The following is a 19,214-nucleotide window of genomic DNA, read 5'->3' on the forward strand; positions in this document are numbered from 1 at the left end:
AAGTTTATTTATTGGTCACAAGTAAGGCTTACATTAACACTGCAATGAAGTTACTGTGAAATTCCTCTAGTCGCCACGTCCCGGCGCCTGTTCGTGTCAATGCACCTAACCAGCACGTCCTTCAGACTGTGGGAGGAAACCAGAGCACCCGGAGGCACAGGCACAGGTAGAACGTGCAAACTCCGCACAGACACTGACCCAAGCCGGGAATCGAACCCGGGTTCCTGGCGTTGAGGCAGCAGTGCTAGCTACCGTGCCGCCCTTAAAATTGAGGGAAAAATGGCCTTCAGCAAATCAATCATCTGCATTGACAAATTAAAGAAAGGTTCCACCGAGATTTGAACTCGGATCACTAAATTCAAAGTCCAGAATGCTCACCATTACACCACGGAACCCAGCACATTGAGATGGTTTATGTTCCTGCTATTCGGCATGAACAAACTGTTCACATCTTAGCAGTATATAGTGCTGACATTCTCTTGTCTAATATCACAAGTTGAAGTTTTATAGTGTGATGATGCTGTGCCTTTAGGAAATGTAGTTTTATGTTTCTTGCAAGGGGTATGTTTGAAGGTCAGCTCTGTTTTATACAGTGTCGATTGTCTGGGCAACAGGAGCTCAAATGTTGAGTGCATGATAATGACTTTTAGTTAATGGTGTGTTTTGTCTAAACAGTTAATGAATTTTTGTTTACTTTGGGGTCTGAGTTTTTTGATTAGGTTGATTGTGCTAATGTAAAGAGCTAAGCTTGCAAGGAAGGTACAGTTCTTCTTAAAATATAGTCAGTTTCTGCCTTGTTCTGAAAGAGGTAAGAGGTGTCTTTCTGCCTCTCCTAGAGGCTGTTGTTTTGGGGCTGACAGAAGACAAGTGTGTGGCTCTCACTCTCGCTCTTTTCCCCCTGCCCAGAGGTGGTCTTAAAGCTCTAGGACTGTTAACAAGTACAAACACGTAAGCCCGTGTTCTTTGCTAACTGATTGTGAAGAGGGGTTTTAAGTCGAAGAGGAATATTGCTTGAATTGGAACTAAGAGATAGGTTAGCAACTAACTTGTCATACTTAAGTATTGTTTAAATGTTAAACTAACCCATTTTGTTATCGTTAAACCATATTGTTAAATAACGTTTTTTATAATGTCCTAGTGTGTCAATAAAATTGCACCTGGAATGAAGCACCTTATCCTCAAACTAATGCCAAAATAGTTGGGGTCTAGTCTAACTTCATTATATACCTTGGGGTTTCTAATCCATACCCTAACAGCAGTTCATGCTATTTTTTACACCTCCATCCCAAGTGTTGTATTTAACAGATAAATCAGTACATTAACAATAAAACGGAAAATGCTGGAAAATCTCAGGAGGTCTGTCAGCATCTGTGGAGAGAGAACAATGCTAACGTTTGAGTCTGGATGACCCTTCATCAGATTGTTTGGTTAGAGCAAGAAAATGGTGAACCCTTTGGCATTTGTGCCTTATTTTACAACCCATGAGAAAATATATAATTGAGCTATACAAAATTATGCCAATTTCTGTAATGGTATAAGTTGTTCTCTTGATGCACTAAGTGTTTGTTATAATAAATAGCAAAAACTACAAATCTACAATAAAAATCAATATTTATAAGCGAAAAGTAGCTTAAAAGTTTAATTATATGCCTAATTATGAAAATGGTTGGGTTGAATCAGTACTCCACAAAAAATATACACCTTCTTTCAGAACTCATTGTTTCTCCCTGATAAACATAAACTTGATTGAATTTGTGGTGTGCATATATATTTTTTTGTGGATCCTCTGCTTTGCCCCACCATTTACAGGCATGCTTTCAACTGTCAATATCTCTTGCTCTGGAATTCCCTTCCTCCACTCTGACGGTTTTTTTTAGATATTTGCAATTATGCTTTGTGCATAATAAACTGTGCCACCAGGATTAATTGAATAGTGGAAAGTTACTAGAGATGGGTTGTCTGTGAGGTCAGATGAAATATTCAATGGTGTTATTTTGTGTGTTTGTTATGGAGGATTTGATTTATAAGTAAATAGGTTGAATCTGAAATTTGCATTGCAAGGTAAGTGGGGGAATTTGTTTTTGTTTCAAAAGGGAGTTCAGAGGTGGTATTTGCATCTTGCAGGTGTCCCATGAGTAAACAGGGAAAGGAAGTTTTTAAACTTTATTTATTAGTCACAAGTGGGCTTACATTCACACTGCAATTGAAGTTACAATGAAGTGAAAATCCCCTAGTCACCACACTCCAATGCCTGTTCAGGTACACTGAGGGAGAATTTATCATGACCAATTCACCTAACCTGCACATCTTTGGACTGTGGGTAGAAACCAGAGGAAACCCATGCAGATACAGAGAATGTGCAAACTCCATACAGTGACCCAAGTCAGGGGAATTGAACCCAGGTCCCTGGCGCTTGTGAGACAGCAGTGCTAACCACTAGGCCACCGTGCCACCCCAATCAAGCCAAAAAAAAGTAAATAGAAAGCATAAATATTTTTATATTTCAAGAAGTTGAATTCAAAGAGGTGTTTAAGGGAAATGGAACATTAAGTTTATTTTTTAGTGTCACAAGTAGGCTTACATTAACACTGCAATTAAGTTATGAGATGAAAGGGAGAAGACATTTAAAGAAAGGGATGTTTAACTGAATGGAGCTGAAGACCAGTTTGTTTGTGTGGTATGCTGAAGAGCTGTGATGTTTTGAATTGGAGGCAGCCACCCATTATTAAGCCAGGAGAGTTTTAGGAAGCAGTTTGTTTCTGAACCTCCTTTTGGAATTCCACATCAGATCGAAGTGTCTGAGAAGTCATTATGTGTACATTGTCAAAATGACAACAATTCCTTGACTTGGGTAATATTTACTCGACTTTTATGGCGAAGAATCTATAATTGGTTGTTGCCAAAAAGGTAATTTAATTGTGTACTTTTAACCAAGCATGTTTTTGAGGGTTTTTTAAGAATTTTATTGTGTAACTTTTATCTTGTGTGCGTAATTTTAATTAACATTCTGAAGTTGTTACTGGAGTTCTATGTTTTTGAAATCAATAGCTCTTCCTCATTTTCACAATCTTTAAAGAAAGGTTTATGATCAGTGAGACAGACTTTGCTGTGCAATAACATTAACTTTAGCCTAACAAATTCTATCCCTCCTTACTTCCCTCTTGTTCTTCAACACACTTTGTTTTAAAACCATTGACCAAGCTTTCAGTCAGATCTTCCTCCTTTTGCTTGGCATTGATTTTCTGGTTATGCCTCTGAATACCCAGGAACTTGTTTCTATATCAACGTACCGTATAAATGCAAGTTGTTGTTGTTGGTAAGAAAAATGAGAGATTTGAAGGATGGTGGTTCATGTTAATGAAAGTAATTTATTTCTATATCTAAGAATGATTATTTAAATTGGGGTCAGACGAAAATTGATTACCAAATGCACTAAGAACAAAGGAGCTAAGATAGAAATGGAGAATTAGCATTAAAGTTAGCTTGTGTAAAAGTCCAGTAATGATGATTGGCAGTTTGATTCTTAGATAAGTAGATTAATAAATGCATATGAAGGATATTGTGTAGTTTTTTTTTTGAAAGCTGGTGACTGTGATATTTAATGAAGGGCATTGCAGAGAGTATTAACTATTGAGGGTTTCTGAAAAGAGAATAATTTAAAGATAGAATTCTGAGATGGAGTGATATGTGAGCTTATTCGCAATGTAATTTTGAGATAATGACCAGAATGGTTCAATTCAATTGCTGCCTGAGAATGGAGCAAAGTGCATTGATAATTGACAAAGTGGACTGATTTTAATTCTATGGATTTTGAGTCACAATCTTTTCCGACAGTTTGTATTTGCTTCCTTCATTCTTGCACTAGAATTACCATTTTAACATGAAATTAAGATTGGGTTCAAATGAATTGTTTACTTGCTGATTTTACTAATAAGAAAGGAAATGCTAAAAATGCTCTTCAGGTCAGGCAGTAAAAGTTTACCCAAAAAAGTGAAAGGCTGCTTAAAAGGGTTGAAATTCATATTACATGGGGAAGTCATCAGTAATCATAGAAACCCTACAGTGCAGAAGAGGCTATTCAGCCTATCGAGTCTGCACCAATTCTCTGACCGAGTATCTTACCCAGGCCCTCTTCCCGCCCTATCCCTGTAACCACACACATTTACCCCGCTGGTCCATCTAACCTACACATCTTGATATACTAAAGGACACTTTAACATGGTAAATCCACCACCTAACCTGCACATTTTTGGATTGTGGGGGGGAAACCCACGCAGACATGGGGTTTACAGAGATCATGGCTGTAATTTTCAGGCTGCGTTGCGCCTGATGCAGATCACGTTGAGGAATTGTGGGTGAGGGGTTTAGTGCCAGCGTGAAATCCTGTTGGAACTGTTATAAGTCTTCAGAGGCAGAAGTCCTTTCACCAAAATCCCTTTATTTACAAACTCTAACATCAATACACTGAGTACTAGTAGTTAGCAGTCTATCTCTGGGGATGTCAGAGGAACTGACACTCCCAATTAAGTACAAGGCAAAGACTCCCTGATTGGCCCATGAATTGGATCCTTAATCAGGGAGTTCATACTCCAATAGGCCAATCTCAGTGGCCTGATTGAAGTTGTTACATTCACTTTCCTTCCCCCCCCCCCTCCCAGTCTGAGGGATCCCTGGGGTTTGAGTGCCTCACGGGTCTCCTCCTCCATTTCAGCGTCGGGTCTGGATCCTCCAATTCGGCATCCAACGTAGGAGGGGTGTATCTACTAGGCGCCCGTCTCTTCCGTAGTGAGGGCCGATTTGCCCTCTTCCTCCAGCAGATGTGCGGGTTAGGTTGATTGGCCAGGTTAAAAAAAAATTGCCCCTTAGAGTCCTGGGATGCGTAGGTTAGAGAGATTAGCGGGTAAAATATGTGGGGGTAGGGCCTGGGTGGGATTGTGGTTGGTGCAGACTCGATGGGCCGAATGGCCTCCTTCTGCACTGTAGGGTTTCTATGATTTCTATGAGTAGGGGAACAGCCATGGCTTCATCCACCATGTCCTTTTCAGAATCCAAGGTTCTCACCAGGAGTGCCGGACAGGTAGGGCTGGCCTGTTGGGGAAGATTCTCCTCACTCCTTGGCTTGCTGGGCTGAGTTGGCTCTGGGATGGGTGACTAATTCGAGGCCTGCACATGGTGTAGGTGCTTTCCTAAGACAGCCTCTCCCATGCAAACCCGGTAGGATACAGGTCCCGTACTGGACTCGACCGTTCCTGCTATCCATGCAGAGCCATTTGTGAAGTTCCTCATCCAGACTTTTTCACCAGTGTCGAAAGGGGGCAGCACAGTGGTTAGCACTGATGCCTCACAGCACCAGGGACCTGTGTTCGATTCCCGGCTTGGGTCACGTGTGTGCAAACTCCACATTCTCCCGTGTCTGCGTGGGTTTCCTCCGGGTGCTCTGGTTTCCTCCCACAGTCCAAAGATGTGTGAGTTAGGTGGATTGGCCGTGCTAAATTGCTACTGGGGGCACTAGCTAGGGTGAAACGCATGGGGTTATGGGGATGAGGCCTGTGTGGGATTGTGGTTGGTGCAGAGTCCATGGGTCGAATGGCCTCTTTCTGCACTGTAGGATTGTGTGAAATGCTTCTCCTGGTAACTGTTGTCGTGTCCCTGCAATGGGCCTCTTGGTGATTTTCCACCACCACCATTCCCAGATATGGGAATAGCAGGCTCAGCCTGGTGCGGAACCATCTGCCCATGAGCAATTCCGCCGGTACGGTGGGGTTGTCCTGTAATCAAACAACCAGTTGGAGAATTTAGTGTCCATTGACGCCACTGGCTGTTTCTTTAACCCAGCTTTTAAAGTCTGGACAACTCTCTCCACGAGCTCATTCAATGCTGGATGATACGGTGCTGTCCTGATGTGGGAGAGGGAGAGAGGAAGTGTTAGGTTTTTTAGGGAACATTAAAACTGACAAAGCCCCAGGGCCTGATGGCATCTATCCTCGACTGCTCAGGGAGACGAGAGAGGAAATTGCTGGGCCTCTGACGGAAATCTTTGTCGCTTCTTTGGACACGGGTGAGGTCCCTGAGGATTGGAGGATAGCGAATGTGGTCCCGTTGTTTAAGAAGGGTAGCAGGGATAACCCAGGAAATTATAGGCCGGTGAGCTTGACGTCCGTGGTAGGGAAGTTGTTGGAGAGGATTCTTAGAGACAGGATGTATGTGCATTTAGAACGGAACAATCTCATTAGTGACAGACAGCATGGTTTTGTAAGAGGGAGGTCGTGCCTTACAAATTTGGTGGAGTTTTTTGAGGAAGTGACAAAAACGGTTGATGAAGGAAGGGCCGTGGATGTCGTCTATATGGATTTCAGTAAGGCATTTGACAAAGTCCCACATGGCAGGTTGGTTAAGAAGGTTAAGGCTCATGGGATACAAGGAGAAGTGGCTCGATGGGTGGAGAACTGGCTTGGCCATAGGAGACAGAGGGTAGTGGTCGAAGGGTCTTTTTCCGGCTGGAGGTCTGTGACCAGTGGTGTTCCGCAGGGCTCTGTACTGGGACCTCTGCTATTTGTGATATATATAAATGATTTGGAAGAAGGTGTAACTGGTGTAATCAGCAAGTTTGCGGATGACACAAAGATGGCTGGAATTGCGGATAGCGAAGAGCATTGTCGGGCAATACAGCAGGATATCGATAGGCTGGAAAATTGGGCGGAGAGGTGGCAGATGGAATTTAATCCGGATAAATGCGAAGTGATGCATTTTGGAAGAAATAATGTAGGGAGGAGTTATGCAATAAATGGCAGAGTCATCAGGAGTATAGAAACACAGAGGGACCTAGGTGTGCAAGTCCACAAATCCTTGAAGGTGGCAACACAGGTGGAGAAGGTGGTGAAGAAGGCATATGGTATGCTTGCCTTTATAGGACGGGGTATAGAGTATAAAAGCTGGAGTCTGATGATGCAGCTGTATAGAACGCTGGTTAGGCCGCATTTGGAGTACTGCGTCCAGTTCTGGTCGCCGCACTACCAGAAGGACGTGGAGGCATTGGAGAGAGTGCAGAGAAGGTTTACCAGGATGTTGCCTGGTATGGAGGGTCTTAGCTATGAGGAGAGATTGGGTAGACTGGGGTTGTTCTCCTTGGAAAGACGGAGAATGAGGGGAGATCTAATAGAGGTATACAAGATTATGAAGGGTATAGATAGGGTGAACAGTGGGAAGCTTTTTCCCAGGTCGGAGGTGACGATCACGAGGGGTCACGGGCTCAAGCTGAGAGGGGCGAAGTATAACTCGGACATCAGAGGGACGTTTTTTACACAGAGGGTGGTGGGGGCCTGGAATGTGCTGCCAAGTAGGGTGGTGGAGGCAGGCACGCTGACATCGTTTAAGACTTACCTGGATAGTCACATGAGCAGCCTGGGAATGGAGGGATACAAACGATTGGTCTAGTTGGACCAAGGAGCGGCACAGGCTTGGAGGGCCGAAGGGCCTGTTTCCTGTGCTGTACTGTTCTTTGTTCTTTGTGTCGAATCTCAGTCGACTTAATTAATCTGGTGAATTCTTGGCTGGTGAAAGTCGATCCGTTCTCCAAAAGTAACACCTCTGAAATTCCATGTGTTGAAAACGAGGCACGCAGCTTCTCGATGATTGTCATTGTGTTTGCCGAATTCGCCTTGTAGATGTCCAACCATTTTAGTGGGCATCTACCACTATCAAGAACGTGGAAGCGAAGCCATAAAATGGGCCTGCAAAGTCGACGTGCAGTCAAGTCCATCGTCGACCTGGCCATTCCCACGGGTGCAGCGGGGCTGCCGGTGGCACCTTCTGTTCTTGTTGGCATTCCTGGTACTGCCCTACCAATGCCGCTATATCTGCGTCCAAGCCCAGCCACCAGACATAGCTCCTGGCCAGCATCTTCATCTTGGACGCTCCATGGTGCCCATGATGTAATTCAGCCCGACAGCCCCAACTTGGGACTATGACTCGTGCCTCACATAGCAGTATCCCGTCTTCTATGGTGATCTGCCCTCTTCTGCTCCAGTAGGAGTGGAATTATGGTTGGACTGGTCCTTCCATTTCCCCTGCTAATATCAGGTGTTTTACTTTTGCTAATACCGCCTCCTTTTTGTCTCCACAGATGTATGTTGTGTGCGGCCACCAGGAGGGTATCCAGAAAGTTCAGCATCATCACTGTTTCTTCTACTCTGGGTGTCTGGTAATGGTAGCCTGCTTTGCGTATAGATCCTCAATCCGGGGAATTGGGTATTTATCAAGTTGAGTAGCAATTTATTCTCTGTTTAAAATCTCCACAAAGATGAACCGAGCTGTCCAGCTTTAGAACAGGCACCATGGATGCCACCCATTTCGCAAACTGAACTGGGTTTATTATGCCTTCGCACTCCAATCTTTTGATTTCCGTGTCCACCTTTTCCCTTAATGCGAATGGCACCGGCCGGGCCCTGCAAAATTTTGGGACTGCCTCCGGATCAACATGAAATATCGCTTTTGTTTCTTTAATTGTTCCTAGCCCTTCTTGAGAAACCTCCGGGTATTTGAGCAGGACTTCGTTCAAGTCACCATTTTCTAACTGAAAATTGTTTATCCAGTCTAGTTGGATCTCCTTCAGCCAATTTTGTCCCAATAAGCTTGGTTTGAACCTTCCACTACCATCAAGGGTAGCTTAACCAGTTGTTTTCCATAAGCAACAGGCACATAAATTGTGCCCAACACTCTGTGGTTCCCCTGTATAAGTCCTCAGTCTTGCTGAAGTATCAATTAGGGATAAGGATTGGATTTCGGTGTGAATTTTGTTGGACACTGTTTCCCTTACCACGGATATGGCTGCGCCTGTGTCGACCTCCATTAATATTGGACGTCTGTTCAGCCTTGTGGATAATTTAATAGGTTCCAATTTGGTCATTGCTATGCAAAGTAGTTGTTCCTCATCAGAGGTAGGTGGAGCTTCCAGGGTGTGCATTCTCCTGTACCCCAGCCTACGTGTCGTTTTCCAAAATGTCGGTTTAGGAACCTTTTTTTTTCTCCGACTTCGGATACTGGCAAGAGTTGCAATATCTTGCCGGGCGGGATTCTGCAGGGGCTTCTGTGTCTAGTCCTAATTTGCCCTTCTTTAGGAGCTGCTCTGTGGGCAGACCTGGATTCCTTTGTGTCCGAATCCTTCTTGAGGGTGATTATATAGTTGCCTGCCCCGCAGTGGTGGTCCTTTAACTCAGTTGCACTGATGTGGGCATCTACCTCCATCGGAATACCCTGTAACTCGTGCTCCACTTGCTGCTTTCTCCAAGGACGAAGGCAGCTGTAATGCTTATTTGCAATCCAGCTGGGCCTCCACCAGCAGATGTTTTTGTGTGGTCATATTATTGATTCCGCGCACCAATCAGTCTCGGAGCATCTCATTTAATGTCAATCCGAATTCGCAATCCTCTGCTAATGGCCTTGTCAGGAAATAGTGACTGATTCCTGCGTCTCGTGGAATGCTGAGTAAAACCGATACTTCGCAGAATCAGAGGTGGCTTAGGGTCATAATACTCTTTTACTAAGTCTGTCAATTCCTGAAAGGTTTTTGTGTCCGATGCCTCCAGAAACGTTAAACTGCGCATAACAGCGAAAGCTGACAGTCCAGAAGTGGTCAGCAGACTAACCCGTTACTTTTCATCTGAGAGTATGTCGTTAACTCTGAAGAAATAACTCCATCCGTTCTACATATTGGGCCCAGTCTTCCATGGCAGGGTCAAAAGAATCCAATTTTCCAAATAGAGGCATGTTTGCCAGGCAATGGCCTACCCCCAACAGGTAGAGGCTGATAGCAAACAAGTTCCTTCAGGTCATTCCATTTTCCTCATTGCCACTGTAATAGGTCACCCTCAATGGCCTGATTGAAGTAATTACAGGAATCCTCCCAGCCACTGCACCCGATATAATCTGGTTCCCAGTCATTGAGGGTGGGAACAAGATTAGCATATTTAAATAAGCATTTAAGTGTGCATTGACAATTTCACATTGGATTCTCCCTGTGCCTGGGAATCTCAGACCCTCGGACACAATGGGAATGCGGGTGATAAAATAAGGTGAACCACATTCCTTATAACAATACACCCACAGAAGCATAGCTCTTATCGGCATGGACTCTAGACAGTCCTTATGAATAGAAGATTCATAAGCCAAGGGCAAAGCTAACGAACTCAGATGGCCTAATGAATAGACAAAGCCTTCAACAAAGAGTCTGCAACAGGTGGCCATGGGAAAGTCAGGCAGAAACCGCTAGAATCTATTGTTCCCATGCTGTCAGAGAATATCTGTAATTGACCACAATACATGACATTTACTAATAATCGGTTCATTTCTGACTAGGATGAGCGAGAGGGTGGGTATAATGTCTCTTGGAAGATGTATAATTGTATTGCCACTGTGATGTAACTTCAGAGAAGTGTTGGACCGCCCAACCCTTTCTCTCCCAGTGTATGTTGGTCAATAAAGAACATCATTCACCAGGATACTGTAGTCGCAGATCTTTGTATTAGCTAAAGTTAAGTTCAATACCTCGCCTCTGGAAAAAAAACCCTACAGAACTGGCATAGTTGGCAGGATCATTCGTAGGAATCCAGCGGGTGGGTATATTTTATTTACCACCCAGTAGTTAGAGGAGTTACGTGTCAGGCTTCCAGAACCGTAAGTTGAGCAATCTGAACAAGCAGGGGTTGCGATCACAGTGTCACTGGATAAAGAGGTCGTGCTTAATGCAGGGGACCAAGGATGGACTCTTGGATCACCCTGAGTAGTAGTCATGAGTCTGTATTAGCCAAAGTTAAGCTCAATACTTAGCCTCTGAAAAAACCTTACACCAGGTGTGATGGCCATGCTGGGGTGCTCGGAGGCCATTAAAACCCTCAGGTGGTTGGGGACATGTATGGGCAGTGTCGATCTGGAATGTGCCAGATGGCACTGCCAGGCTGCCAAGAGGCGGGGGGGATGAAGGGGTCATGGGGTGAAGGCAAGGGTGCTGGTCATGAAGGGGAACCCATTAGGAGGCCCCGATGCTAGTGATCTATGTTGAAGAGATGGGTGGAGAAACGGCCTTCAAATGGTGGGAATGGGAGATCCCAATGCCCATGGGGAGAGGGAGGAGGTCTTCAATTTCACTTTGAGATCAGTGCACCCTTTAAAAACAGTGCCTGATTTCTGTGAAGGCAGGCTTGCCAGTGTTTAGGTCCCACTTCTCTTCAGACTGATGCAAAACCTTATCCTCTCCCAAAAAATGACTACATGTGGGAAAATTGTGATTTGATATGTGCTAGAAATGCTGACAAAAATCACATGAGTTTTCTCACCCAGAATGATACTTAGAATTTAAGTGCTGAATGAACGAGAAACAGGAGAGTATCGCGCTGGTTTGTTGGCGAGATGCAAGTCGCAATCTTATGGCACTTAGTGCAAAAAAAAGATCCTGGACGTGATTCTTGCCAGTAAAGGGCGAGGTTGTGGCAGAGCCTAAGCTCGCTGGTGATCACCACTCTTACAGAGTTCTCCTTCCCTCCCATATCACCACCCCTGCAGAGCTTCCCCCTTGCCTTTCTCTAGTCCACTCCCTTGGCACTGCCCCAGCACAGTTTGGTGCCCGGTGGGCAGTATCAGGGTAACCATCCGGGTGAGAAATATGGCGCAAACCTGATTTTTCGCCTCTCTTCACCTTGCCTCACAAAATGACAGGCAGGATGAAGTCATAAGATCGTGCCCTTAGGCATTTTCTGGGAGAATTCTGCCTCACCTATGAATCTTTTGAGCATCCAACAGGAGGAGGTCACTTGTCTGAGGTTGCACTGTCCTAGGATTCATTCAGACTGTCCAGGAAGACCGGCAATTGGATCATGAAAAGGAATATTGAGGATGTGGAAATGGGGACTCTTCCAAACTGCTTTTTTTTCATCTGTTGCGAACCCATCCCTTCCCCCAGTCAGGCATTGCATTAAAAGAAGTTAGATGGTCGAATGGGAATGTGAGATGGTGCTTTGACAGTGAGGGATGGATTGATATGCAAGCTAAGCTGGTATTAGAAGTGATAAGTGTGTTGTAAGTTTTAAGACTTGAGTCACAGTTTGCTCTAAATATGGCTGAGAACTAACTTTTTGAAAGTTTATTAAACAGTTTAGAATGAAGCATGAGCTAACTGGGATTAGGAAAATCTCAGCAGGTCTGACAGCAACTGTGGAGGGAGAATAGAGCCAAAGTTTCGAGTCTAGATGACCCTTCTCCAAGCTCGAAACGTTGATTCTACTCTCTCCACAGATGCTGTCAGATCTGCTGAGATTTTCCAGTATTTTTCTGTTTTTCTGTTTCAGATTCCAGCATCCACAGAGTTTTGCATTTATCCGAGGATTAGGTTACCTCTTTTCTCATTGCTTTTGCCTGCAGTCATTAGCTTAGTTTGCACTCAGAGCCATTTGTTAGCCATTACTAGACACAAGGGTACAAGATGCCATCCTATTGACTTAGGAATGTGAACATGAAAGCTTGAACCAGGAGACCACGATGTTTCTAAGGATTGTTTGTGTTTTTCTTGAGGGAAAAGATAAAACTGTACTGTGCCTGGCAATTCAATAATTCTACAATATTCTTTAAAAGCAAATCATTTTTTACAATGTTTGCAAAAGCAAAGTGGGGTCAGATGCATGTTAGCATATTGGTGAATGCACAATGCCACTCAGCTGATATTAGACCTCTCTTGGCACTGCATCCAGGAGCATGGTGCCACGCTCCTATTGCTCTACTCTTCAGAAGTTTCCGGCCATGATTCCTTATTCTCTAGCTCAGATTGGAGAAATTTGTGCTGGGTCTCGGGCAGCAAGGGAATTGACCATCAGATGTTTAAACTTCACAGGCAATTCCCATCTGGCATCATTCCTCAGGGCATCCACAGGGTTCTGACACATACCTTCAGTCATGCATCCAATCTCCAATGATCCTGAGAGCTGAAGATTTGGGCCAGTAACTCTGTTTGTTTCTCTCTCCACAAACGGTGCCGGAGCTGCTGAATTTTTCCAGCTTTTTCTGTTTTCTATTTCAGATTTCTAGTGTCCACAGTATTTTGTCTTAGACTAGGAACTCCTAGGGTTGACACGTTTCCCCTGCTTTCACCATTTGCACTGAATACACTTTTCTCAGGCAGGCAAGTTAATTCATTGTCACATACCAAATTATAAGAAATGTTCTGCTGCCAACTCATACTTACTAGGAACGATGTTGTTCCAGCCAGCAGAAAGAGGGCACTTTCAACGCACAAATCAGGCTTCAGTCCCATCAACCTGAGATGAAACAGCCAAATAGACTGTGCTAGCCAACTACCTTCATTCATAGCTTGTGTATCAAGAAATAAATTAATGTAGCTAGATCTATCCATTAACTTCCTGTTTTCTGTCATTTTTCAGTTGGAAACAAAACAACTATCAAGCAAATTAACTGATACATCAATTCTCAATGGACACTCTACTTTCATCTGCACAATTGCAAATGTAATTATACTTATTTTTCTAATTCCTTTCTGGTGAAATCATGAATTGCTAGTAAATATTGTTCTAGCTTTTCCCTGATGTTTTTATTTAATTGTTTAGCTACAGTAATGAAACTTGCCCTCTCTGATCGTAACTCAATTTAATTAACTGCTCATTGAATGATAAGAATGTGGGATGCACTCCCACAAGGAGTATTTGAGACAGTAATTCTGCTAAAACAAAATCTGGTCTTCAGGTGCAAGGCATGCTCAGTGTTGCTGTTTGTGGCACAGCTCTCGCCCATTCCTTATTCCCGCACTGTGCGACCACCCAAGCCACCTTCTGCTTTCTGGAAGTTAAAAATGGCCCATGTTCTAAGGGATGATATACATATATCTCTAGATAAACATCACCCTTGTCTTGATGGCCATCTTCTCATTGTGCATGCAGCCTCCATGTACAAACACAACTGTCACTATGTGCTGAAGTTCTACCTGTTCCTAGTGTTGCCACAGAATGCCCCGAGCAGTTTAAAGTTTATATATTAGTGTCACAAGTAGGCTTACATTAACACTACAATGAAGTTGCTGTGCAAATCCCCTAGTCACCACACTCCAGCGCCTGTTTGTGTACACTGAGGGAGAATTTAGCATGGCCAATGCACCTAATCAGCACGTCTTTCGGACTGTGGGAGGAACCTGGAGGAAATACACAGGGAGAACGTGCAGACTCTACACAAACAGTGACCCAAGCCAGGAATCGAACCCGGGTCCTTGGCGTTAAGGCAGCAGTGCCAACAACTGTGCTGCCTTTGTTGGACCATGCCACACCACCCATCCCTCAACAAAAGGTTTATGCAAAAACAAACACCTTTGACCATGTCCATCAGACAGTGGTCCACTACAATATCCTAGAGGCTATGCAGAAAAAGATGGCAGTACCTAACGGATAGTTCCCTGAGCAGACTCTCAATGCTCATCACCAGAAGTTTTAAATGAGCACCAAAATGAGACATAGCTTGGCTGGTGATGAGAGAGGCACTTCCGTCAGATCCTTCCCAAAGGTCTCTCCACCTTGGCACATTGGCCTCAAGGTGGCTGTGGTGAGGAAGAGATTGTTACGCACTTCCTTCTGGAATGTGCCTTTGCAAAAAATGTCTGTAGAGAGATGCAGTGACTTTTGTCAAGGTTTATCCCGTGGACAGCACTGCTCTATAGGCTGTTCTCGGGGACGCACAGATATTAACTCCAACTATGGCTGGGGGGCAATCAACTCAGTGAAGGACACTCTCTTCTTCTGCCTGAAACCTGCTAGACTTCCAGTGCAAAGAATTATCCTTGACTGAGTTTTGCTGAATGACACATTCCAAGACACACTAAAACATGGGGCAACTGCAATGGAGGCACAATGGGGAAAGGTCATTGGCCAAGGCCTTTCAGCCATATACAAAGGGGCTGGAAACTGTGTAGAACCCCTCGGGCCGTATGCCTGACATGGAATGTACATTATGAATATCAAGAACATTGCAATTGTATTGAGGTACATCAGCGTGGAACATCCTGTATACAGAAAAAAATATTGCACTTTGTCATTTTCAATTTAATGTTTTGTAATGTACTTACAAACATTATGAATAAAATGTATTTTTGGAAAAAATTGATACGGATGCACTTAAACAGAAGCTAGGTACGCAAGTGGGAGTGTGATAGCGTAAGATGAAGAGGGGTGAAAGGAGCCTTATGTGGTGCATAACTGCAAGCACACATCAGTTAAGCCAAATGGCCTGTTTCTTTGCTGTAGACTTGATGTAACTAGATTAAATTTCTCATGTCAATCTACAATACATATCAAGAACTTGAGGATGGACAGTTTTTACACTATTGTCAACCACCCTAGTTTCATCATTGGCATCACACAATATGGCAATCACCTGCAATAACTTAACCATTGTTTATTGTAGCTTCCAGTTGAGAACCAGGCAAAACCTTTATATTGTTTCGAACAATTTTGCTGGGTATTGCAATGGATTGGAAAGTCATTCTCAACTTTTTCTAGATTCAAGCCTAGCCCAAGTGATTTAATGTTTTCTATTTCTTCTGGCTGTTTAAACTCTATTTGAAATTGGTGTACTTCACTTTAGTTCCTACTAACAAGTGCAAGTAGCAGCATAAATTGAAAACACTCATTCAGAGCCTGTACATTGTATGACTGGTTTCCCTTTCAGAGGAATCAGAGGGTAAGTTGGAGTTTAGTCAGAGCAGGAAGAACAGCAGACCGAGCTTTATCCTGCATTTGACTGTGTTGTAACTGACTGAAAATGACTAATGGGCTCCAAAGAGAATGTATTCAATCTCCCATCTTGAAAAAACTATTTTTCAGTTTTTAAATTTCTTAATGCTGAACCACTGCAAATGTAAGTCTTAGAACAAAACCAGAGCATTGAAACTAGATTAAAGCTATTGTCATCACAAAGATATAAACATTTTAATTATCTATTGAGGGATCCTGTGTATGCTTAGCCTCTGTTTGCTTCAGTCTACGCAAAGACTTCATTTTAAGATATTTTTGCCGATGCACAATTACATTTAAATGCTAGATTGTAGGGGTTAACTAACTCTACTAAGCTGAACAATTGTAGCTAACTTGACTACATGTAGAATCAGAAGGCATGATGGGTTAGCTAAACATTGACTGCATTCCTGAAGGGTAAACAATGCAGGCAAATAGCAGTTTCCCATAACAGCAGCTGCGAGGATTGTTTTTCTAGATGGAGACATCATGCGAAAAACACTTCCATTAATGAGATAAGGATAGAAATATATTTTGATTTGAGTGTGTTTGTGTTCTGTTCAGTTGTTACATTCCGCTCATTTCAGTACATGTTTTTTCTGTACAGCGCCTGGTCAAGAAGCCAGTCTACAAGTTCACTTTTTTGCTTCTATCATGTTAATTCTTTAAGTTCTTTTCAATAAAAGAAAACCATTTTAAAACTCGGACCAGCGTTGTCCTCTTGTCTTTTCAAATAAATGAATGGACCCAACAGTTTCTGGCGCTGCAAGCAGGGTCCCTGAAGGCCTATTGGACTGAATCCAGGACATTGGACCTACATCATGATCCCCGGACGTAAGGACTTCTCTCAATTAAAAAGTCCTTGGTTGATTGTCTAAGTCTCATCCTTCCCTTTACGCGATCCTTAATAAACCTATGCACTGGTACTAAGGCTCGAGGCCCCACTCTGAGCTACCTTGTTTCGGTGGAGTCTGAGATAAGACTCCCACTCAGCTAGAATAGCCTACGGTTTGAGACCCATTAACCCCTTAATGACCATCACCATGACAGAAGCAAAACGTCAGACCAAATCTCCTCCACAGAATCAGTTACCGACCACAGTAAAGGGCGAGAAGGCCCCACCTCCTGTTTCAGAGGATGAAATTCTGCAGCAACTAAGAGCATGTAGAATGGCAATTTGACTTCCCCAAAACCTGTACTGAGATTGGAGAGAGGTATGGCACCTCCAAGGGACAGTGGTCCTTGGATGAGATAAAGAGGGTTTTGGAAAAAATGACCGCTATGAAGGATAAGGAGTGCATAAGATGGTCCTTAGCCGTCACAGGCCAGATCTGACAACAGAATGAAATAATAAAGAATTCCTAACATGATCGTGATCTGACCAATGCAAAGAATCAACTAAAAGTGGTATACGAATAGTTGGAAAATAAAAAGCAGGAGATAGAAAGGTTGGAAATGTAAAATAAGGGATTCAAGACCGAAAGCAAAACACTTAAAGCTGAGAACCAAGATTTTAAAAAACAATCTTGTAAAGAACCAGCACCATTTAAAGGAGTATGTATTGGGTCCTGGCCAAGCTACCCTAGCATGCGGCAGATAGGAAAGGAACAGCGAGACGTGCAGGGGCGCGATGCTGGCTTAGAAGCAGATTCGGGGTCCTCTAGCAAGGGCAGCGACACTGCAGAAGGGATTTTTGACATAAGACTCATACCATTAAAGAGAAAACAGGTCAAGATCAAGTCTGAGGCAACTATGGTAGATGGCAAAGCCAGTATGCCTACCACCTATTGCACCAGGCTGCAAACCCGGAGAAAATTGATAAGTGGTCTAAAGAACTGCCACACCTTAAAGTGGACATGAAGACCTGGGATCAATTAAACTGTCTCAAAGGTATCTACCAACTCCACCCGCGGGATGGAGTTCAGATTACAACCAAAGTGGTGCCTGGACGAGTGGCAAAGAGACTATTAAGGGATGTGCAAATTGTTCTGGGTGAAAACGAACAATTACTAGATGCAGGATGGGATGCCATCAAGCGGTGGCTATAGGTATTCAGCCCCGCCAAAATGGACTGGGGAAAAATAGCAGCCAGTCAACACAGAGGTACAGAAGAGGTATGGGGATATGACGAACGGTTTAGGGCTGTGTGGACAGAATATTCAGGAATAGACAGTGCCAGACCCAAAGAAATGGATGGCAATACTTTTGGACCCATGAAAGCTGCATTTGTCACTGTCCTAAAGCCAGAATTGGCATGGATGATAAAGTTACACTTGCCCAGACTGGGACAAAGTCGGAACAACATTTGCGACGTTGGTGGAGCAGTGTAACCAAATAGATCAGGACATGTGAGCCAAAGTCCGCACCCCGCAAGCAGGAGGGAAACCCAAGGATTCAGACAGGCCCCGCCAAGGGACATTACTGGCACTACTGCAAGAAATAAGGTCACTGGGTAAAAACATGCTGAGCCAAGTAGCAAGGTAAAGGACATCAGGGACACCATCAGTCTGAAGATGAAGAACATTTGAAGAAGTTCAAGCAGCAGAACATGGGAATGGGCAAAGGCCGAATGGCTACTATTCGGTGAAATTGGTTATGGTCGCCCTCGGATGGGGAAGTTGTCTAAGAGCCATGGACACCACCTGTCGAGCCATAATGGCCACCGCACCTGTTGTTCTGATCAGAAGCTAACTGTCAAATGTCCCCACACAGTCCACGCTTTGTCAATGAACAGAGTATCACAGGTCACAGCAGCCCGATGGACCGCAGTTCTGGAGGCCCACAATACCCATTTCGTCCGGCTAGTCCAGTTAACCCTGCAACTATGCTCCCACTTCCCGAGGAGGGAGAGTATGGAGAAGACCATGATTGTGTGGAACTTCGAAAAGAAACAGAAGAAGCTGCCTTAGTGGCAGAGAACCTTCTACCCAACCCAGATCTCATCCTTTTTATGGATGGCTCTTCCTATATTGACAACGGTGTCAGAAAAGCAGGATGGGCAGTTACTACCATACATGAAGTACTGGCAAAAGGCTGTTTACCCTCAGGAACATCAGCTCAACAGGCCGAACTGTGAGCCTTGGCAGAAGACTGCCGGATAGTGGAGGGAGAAATGGCTAATATTTCTATGGACTCTCAGTACGCTATCGGAGTCACCCACTACTTTGGTCAGTTATGGCGGAAAAGGGGTTTCCTCACGGCGGCGGGTCCACCTATCCGTAATGGGAGGGAAGTCTGAAACTTCTGAGAAGCCATACAGTTGCCCCAGGGGTTATCCATTTTTTGAAGTGCTAAGCCCATATGATGAAAAACACAGAAAAAGCAAAGGGAATGCCTTAGCCAACCAGGCAGCCAAAGAGGCTGCTTCATAATCCGCCTGGTCAGAAGAATCAACCCAGATGTCCAGACTGGGAGCGTTTACTCTGACACAAGATCTGC

General features: G+C 44.0%; 1 protein-coding gene and 1 non-coding gene across 2 annotated transcripts in view; one reads left to right on the forward strand and one right to left on the reverse strand.

The window, feature by feature from the left end:
- Positions 1 to 19,214, forward strand: part of ppp2r5ca (protein phosphatase 2, regulatory subunit B', gamma a) — a 285,519-nt gene that overhangs the window by 102,801 nt on the left and 163,504 nt on the right. The window lies entirely within an intron of this gene.
- On the reverse strand, positions 324 to 395 carry trnaq-uug (transfer RNA glutamine (anticodon UUG)). The gene has a single exon. It is a non-coding gene; the product is annotated as a tRNA-Gln (tRNA).

The sequence above is a fragment of the Mustelus asterias genome, chromosome 18 (genome assembly GCF_964213995.1).
Source record: "Mustelus asterias chromosome 18, sMusAst1.hap1.1, whole genome shotgun sequence".
Taxonomy (NCBI): domain Eukaryota; kingdom Metazoa; phylum Chordata; class Chondrichthyes; order Carcharhiniformes; family Triakidae; genus Mustelus; species Mustelus asterias.